The sequence below is a fragment of the Echinops telfairi genome, unplaced genomic scaffold (assembly GCF_000313985.2).
Source record: "Echinops telfairi isolate 266 unplaced genomic scaffold, ASM31398v2 ScPeMD7_3533;HRSCAF=4204_0, whole genome shotgun sequence".
Classification (NCBI taxonomy): Eukaryota; Metazoa; Chordata; class Mammalia; order Afrosoricida; family Tenrecidae; genus Echinops; species Echinops telfairi.
The window spans coordinates 51,424,574-51,432,103 of NW_022107431.1; the positions used below are offsets into that span (position 1 = coordinate 51,424,574).

General features: G+C 45.3%; 1 pseudogene; it reads right to left on the bottom strand.

Annotated features, from left to right (window-relative positions):
- Positions 1-270: 270 nt before the first annotated feature.
- Positions 271-7,320, bottom strand: LOC101649485 (annotated as a pseudogene).
- Positions 7,321-7,530: the final 210 nt, after the last annotated feature.

Consider the following 7,530-nt stretch of genomic DNA (forward strand, 5'->3'; position numbering starts at 1 on the left):
CTAGACTCCTCCCTGACGCTTATTAAATTGATATGAAATTATGTAACTACCACACACACCAAGGAAACCAGTATATCCAAATTGTGTAGGAAGAATGGAGTGGACTTGGGAGCCAGTTACGTGGGGGTATGATAGGGAAGGAATGAGAGGCCAGTCATTCTTAACCCTGCTTCTATATGAGAATAAGTCAGAAAGTATTGCTTTCAGGGTTTCAGTTTACACATGCATAGGCTTATTCCAAACCAAATGTGTTAAAACCTGTCTCTGTGATCAGGCGATAACTGCATACAAGTTATTTTTAGTAATACGCTTGTCATAGCCGCTCAGGTCACCTTCAATAGCTAACGGAGCATTGGCTTCCTCGGGCTTCTGCTGGGCCACTTCTATTCAAGACAGCAGGTCAGTAGGGTAAGTTTTCCGCACATCAAAAGCATAATCCTGGTAGATTGTTCTTGAAATACACAGGACAATTACGGGAGACTATTAGAAGTTTTAAGAAAACTAAAAACGGCATTGGTGAGTAAAAGTTCAGGAAAATTGTACCAAGGCATATTTTTCAATCTTAACAGCACAACTACTCCGTTTGCAAGGTTAGCAAGGGATGTCTTAGAATTCCATTGGAAACCCTTACTCCTGGCCTTGTTCCTGCAGACTGACTTTTAAAAAAAATCATTTTATTAGGGGCTCATACAACTCTTATCACAATCCATACATACACCAATTATGTAAAGCGTATTTGTACATTCATTGCCCTCATAATTCTCAAAACATTTCCTCTCCACTTAAGCCCCTAGCATTAGGTCCTCATTTTTCCCTTCCCTCCCCGCTCCCCTCTCCCTCATGAGCCCTTGATAATTTATAAATTGTTATTTTGTCATATCTTGCCCTGTCTGACATCTCCCTTCATGACTTTTATTGCTTCAACTCAAAGAATTTTTCAAAGAATTTGAGTATCTCAGAGATGCTGAAATTGTCATTTTGATGAAATGTAAATCAAAGAGCACACAATTCTTCAGGGAAGGGTTACCAAAACTAAAAACAAAAACTGCGTTGTATGAGCCCGCAGTAAAATGATTGACCCCCACTCCCCCCAAAAAAACACCCACCAACAACGGCCGGCCCATTTTGACTCACAGCAATCCCACACCAAAGGGTTGAACTGCTCCTTAGGATTTGCGAGCCTGTCAATCTTCAGGGCAACAGGCCCGCTCCTCTTTCTCCCACTGAAACACTGGTGTTTGAAAGCACGTGTTCTACAGTCAGCACTTCAAAGTGTAGCCCATTTGCCCACGAGGGCTCTTTCAGAAGGTCTGGTGATTGTTTGGGGGGAATACCAAAGGGACAGCCATGGTAGATTTTCTTAAGAGAAATAATACCATTTTAAGGCCCTATTAAAACAACAAAAAAGAAAGCTTATTGCTATTGAGTTGATAACTCAGCGTGATCTTGTAGGAGAGAGTAGAATTGTTTCTATGGGTTTCTGAAACCCGTAACTCTTTATGGAAGTACAAAACCTCATCTTTCTCCTGGGGAGTGGCTGGTGGTTTCGAACTATGATCTTGATGGTTGCAGCCCTAGATGTAACCCACTACGTAACCAGGGACTTATTAGGAACAAAATTCAAGAAATTTGGAAACGCTATTGGTAAGAAAAGGCCAGGAAATTAGTGCCAAAGGATATTTTTTTACATTATGACAATGCAATTGCTCATTCATTTTTTTAGTGTCTGCTGTATTCCAGTGCGCTCTCTCATGAGAATCTCATTGCTAAGGCTCACTACAGTTCTCTGCAGTTGGCGACTTTTCCCCTACAGTCCTGATTATGCCCTTTAAAGTTCTTTGTGTTCCCCAAATTCAAAGAAAATTTCAAAAGGATATTATTTGATTTTCTCCAGGATTCCTGACCATTTTGACTTGGTATAGACAAAAAATAACAGAATTCTTCAAATAAGGGCTGTCAGGCACCCTCAAGTCGGTCTGACTCATAGCAACCCAAAGTACAAGAGCATGAGACACTGGCCAGACTTGTGCCATCCTCACAGTTAGTGGTACATTGGAGCCTATTGCTTCGGCCACTGTGCCAATCCATCTCCTTAATAAACTCTTTTTCTCTGACCTTCCGCTTTTCCAGTCCTGATCTCTTTTTCCAGAGAATATTTGCACCTTATAACGTGTTCAAAGTACATTATAAGATTTCTCATCAACTTCACTTTTAAGGAGCACTCTGGTTGCACTTCTTCCAAAACAGATTTGGTTGTTTTTCTGACATGGTATTTTCCATGTTCTTAACAAAGACTACATTCCAATAAGTCAATTCTTCCTTATTCATGGGCCATCGTTTGCATGCATACAAGGTGATTTAAAATATCAGGGATGGGGCCAGGTACACTTCAATCTTTAAGGTGACATCGTTGCTCTTCAACACTTATTTAAAGCAATGCCATGCCATTCCTATTCATTCCCAGCTCATTACTGTACATCAAATCAATTTCTGATTCAAACTATTCCAAACCCTTAAATTTAAGCTCATTAATGCCTAGAACACTCATCTCTCTATATAATATTTCATTAAAAAATAATTTTCTTGGGGCTCATGCACCTCTTATCACAATCCATACATATATCCATTGTGTCAAGCACATCTGTTTATGTTGCCATCATCATTTTCAAAACATTTGATTTCTACTTGAGCCCTTGGTATCAGGTCCTCATTTTTTCCCTCCCTCTCCCACCCTCCCTCCCCCATGTACACTTGATAATTTATAAATTTTTTTCATGTCTTACATTGACCACTGTCTCCTTTCACTCACTTTTCTGTTGTCCATCCCCCTGGGAGGGAGCCATAAGTTGATCATTGTGATTGGTTCCCCCTGACTCTCCTCCCCCTCTTCCCTTACCCTTCTAATATCGCTACTCCCATTATTGGTCCTGAGGAGTTGATCTGTCCTGGATTCCCTGTGTTGTGAGCTCTAATCTATCTTTTTCGATTTTAGCCACTTCTAATTTTCCTAGATTCATACTTCATATATTCTGGTTACTAATGGATATTTGCACCCCTGCCTCTTCTTATTTTGAGTTATTCCCCCATCAAAAGATGAAGGCACTTAAAGCTTTACTTCATTTGTGCCTTTATGGTTTACTCTACAACCCTTCCTTAATCATATGCTGAGTGCCTTCCAACCTGAGGAGCACATCTTCCCACACTATCTGATCATGTCGTACTGTTATTTTAAACCTATCATGGCTAAGCCCCAAGAAATGAACAGCCTCTTCCTTCCCTGTAGTCTGTTCTTAGTCTGGAAGCTTCATTAAAACTTGTTCACCTTGGTTGAACCTGCTGGTCTTTAAATCACTGGTGACATAACTTCCAGAATCACAGAGACACACAAGCCACCACAGTATGACAATATGACAGACAGGTGGTGGAAGGAAAGTTTAGAGAGATGAGCACTTGGCTTTCAGAAATGTGTATACCTAGTTGGAAAACATATTTAAAAACAAAAGCTTCACATTTAAAATTTTATTAAAGGATTATTTATTGTTGTAGCAATAGATTCTACTTACCATCTTATACTGAGAATAGTTATAAAATTATAGCACTTCCACCACTTATTTTTCATCATTGTTTTGTTCATTTTTTAGTATCTACTCTGTTCCAGGTATTGATGTATCTCTCTTTTTGAACTGGATCTTTCTCTTATCAATTGAAATAATATTTTGACTTCAATATAAGGATTCTCTAATGTTATTTTTTCAACCATAATCTATTATTCATTTTTAATGTAGGTAAAAGTATATAATCTAGGAAGAAACACATTCTATGCATAAAGTAGTGTTTTCATGCATATACTAAGAATCCCTCTCCTAATTCTTCATGGGAGTTTGAATTTCTAATGATTTTTCTACACCAGCTATGATTGTGTATGTGTTTGATCCTGGGTTTCAGTATGTTTCAGCAATTCACATTTCTCCTGAAAAGCAACATGCAGAAACCCGTTTCCAGCGTTGTGCTTCTGGTCTGAATGATGCATTGTGCATTACCTGTGCATTATTCTGGCGCCCTTGATTTTGACTCATCTCCTACTAGTCTGTCCATAACACAATACTAGTTGATACCTGCAGCATTTGGCTCTTACCTTCATTATGAAGTTTTTGATATAAAATTTTATCCATAGAATCCTTGTAAATTATTGCAGCACAGCTTCTGGCACAAAATGGATTCATAGTTGATTTGATTTTCCATGTGTGTGTGCTTAGTGTCATTAGACTAAAATACACTCCTGTAATAATGCTACATGTATTTATCTCTGTGACGTTATCAAGAAAATGATAGCTCTCAATTCAGAATCTTTATTTTAAGATAAATGGTTTTTCTATTATCTGAGAATCGTTGACAAAATAATAAGAAAGATAAAACTTCAAAAATTTCATGGAAGCATCCTATTATCTATTAATCCCATTTCCCCCCCCAGAAGTCAGGAGACATTTATTCAAAGTCTGAATACAGACGGCCAGCTGCCTTCTACAACACAACAGCAAGAAGGGTCAGCGGAGAAGGTACAAAAGTTTCATTATAAAATCGTTTAATTAGGCTTTTGTGCATCATGGCCGCTGGCGACCCGGAATGCAGTGGGTGCGGTCGCCCATGTTACAATACTGCACCTGTAATCGCTGCTATCAAAATATACATCTGTCACGGTAAAAAAACGCTCGCTGCATGCTGCACACCCCTCCACCACACAGGTATAAAAAGTCATAAATATTTACACCTTGGTACACTCCTCACTCCCACAGAAAGGGGATCCCTGTGGCTGGTGGAACCCGCTCAGAGGACACACAGGGGGTCCGGGAGTCCGTGAGGCCTACAGCCAGTTAAGACAGGACCCTGCCCCCCTCTGGATCCCAGCACTGGAGGCACAGACAGAAAAGAGGAGATAACTTTGGTCCACAATTTGCAGAGAAACAACACACGGAGAACCCTGAAGAAGTGTGTAGAGTGTGTCTGGGCAGCTGCAGGGAGGTGTGGTAAGGCTGCGGGTGGGCAGCTAGCAGGGGGCACACAGGACCCTACCCAGGCCGCTTCCTGGACACCGGCGTGGGCTCCAGTGAGGCAGCCCTCCGTTACAAAGAATACTAAAAGTAGAGTACAAGATAATACTAGGAGGAAGCTTACATACATGGATGTCATCTTTATCTTGCTATAAAAAGTTAAGTAAAACAAGGTCCTTTGCATATAAATGAGGAGATTAGAATATTTGGTCACCTGAAGTTTTGCTAGGCACAGCTGTCTGGGAATATGATACAAAAAAGAGCCCCCCCGCACCACCTGGTTTGGGGAGGTTGGGAGGGGGCGCCCTGCTGACAGGAGTGGAGGTGGGGGTCAATCATGTGACTTGATTGGTGGGGGGCAGGTGGGGTGCTGCCCGACCCCCAAGGCGTCAGTCAGTACATGATGGAGGTGGAGCCGGAGACCCACCCCAGCCAGCCGGGTGGCGGTGGGTTAAGGCGCGCGGAACCAGCGGTGAGGGAGCCCGGCTCCGTGTGGGAAGAGGTGGGACGGGGCTAACCGGGCTCCAGAGGCATCGCTGTGAGACCTGAGGGGCGGGGTCGAGCTGTGGGACATCCCACACCACAAGGTTAGACAGTGGGCTAGATTTAATATTTTAAAAAACAGGTAAACTGATTTCTCTTTAAAAAAAAAAATCTCTGGTGGTGAGGTCGCTTCAGGTGCGTTAAAGTGGCAGTTCTCTGGAATGATGTAAGTGGTCCCCTGGGGGAGGCCTTGGATGGTGGACTTGGAGAAGGAGACCCGAAGGTGGTGGTTCTCGCCCAGGTCATGGTTGTGCAGCTCAATCAGCACCTGGATGGCCTCCTCTACGAGCCCATCTGGATCAGCGCCATCTTGCGGTCCTTCTGGAAGAGCTTGAAGCCCTTGACCAGGCCACCATTGCTGGAGAAGAGGATCTTGAGATCGTCCTCGGATATGGACAGCGGGATGTTGGAGAGGTGCAGGGTGGCGGAGGGCGGGAAGATAGATGTTCTGGAAGTTCTTGGAGCCGGGCTTCTTGAAGCGGTGCAGTGGCGAGTTGCCGTAGTCTTTGGTCCAGCCCTGGTCCTCCTGACCCTCTCGGGGCAGCTGCATGTTCTGCTGCTTGGAGAGCGTGATGCGCATGGGCTTAAGACCTTATCCCGCTGCACGTCCCTGTACACGCCGAAGAGAATAAAGAGGCTTTGGGGCGTGACTCTCTCTGGGTTCAAGTTGCTAATGAGCAGGACAGTTGCCGGCTCCTGCCAGGCCTGGGATGGTGATGTGGCCTGCTGCTGCCGCTGCCACAACAGCGAAAGGAATGGCCGGGGGGCTAGAGCGCCATGGGCGTTAGGAACCGAGAGGCCTGCGGCCTGTGGGATGGCGAAGGTGGGAGGGAACCTGGCTCCTGCGTACGGTGAGGCTGAGATTATACCAGGTGCACCAAAGGCCGCAGCCATGGTCTGGTCCGAGGGCAGGTCGGCCAAGTGTAGTCTCGACTCTTGTCATTGTTGTACTTGACACTTGACGTTGAGGCTGGTGAGCTTTGAGAAGTCAATGCGCAGCGTGCAGCAGGCGTTGTAGATGTTCTGGCCGTCCAGGGACAGCTTGGCGTGCTGGGCACTGACGGGTTCGGCATACTGCAGAAGCGCCTGGGACTGGTTGTTCTTGGTGAAGGTGATGATTCTGAGCACCGTGCCAAACTTGGAGAAGATCTGGTGCAGCACATCCAGCGTCACCGGGTAGAATAGGTTCTCTACAATGACCCGCATCATGAGGCTCTGGCCCGCCACAGCCATGCCTGCGTCCACGGCGGCGGCCGAGACCGCCAGTGCCAGGCTCCCGGACTGCACCGAGTTGACCGCCTGCAGGGCGGCCTGGGCGCGCACCTGCTTGGGCGAGCTGTCTGTCTTGAGCTCCTTGTGGTTAGAGAACTGGATATAGATGGGCTGCCCACGCAGCATGGCAGCCACCCAGGTGTGGCCGCCTCCGTGTTCATCTCGATGAAGGCCTGGTTCTTCCCCTTCAGCATCAGCAGGTTGGTCACCTCCCCGAAGGGCAGCCCCAGGGAGATGCCCCCCTCGGTGACATCGCCTGGCAGCTTGCGGACATGCACCACGCGAGAAGGGGCACCCGAGCTCCGGCTGTCCCTTTGAACTTCTTGGTGTCGTTCCCATTGGGTGCAGACGCAGAGTTGCTGCTCATGATAAAGGGCCCGTTGGTGACGCAGGCAGAGAAGAGCTCTTCAGATGCCCGCTTTGTACCAACTGCTATGGCTGAAACAATGCCGTCCATTGCACACACAAGAGACCCGTTGGGGACGGAGTGGAGGCGCCGGAATGATATTAATCCCATTTTAAGCCTTTTGAAGATTCCTTCAAGTAGCGATGGTAATAATAGTAATAAATAGAGCTAGTATTTATTCAGGGCTTAATCTGTGTTTGGTGTGCTCTAAGTATGTAACATGCTTTATCTAATTTAATTCTTATAATGAGCCATCTGAAA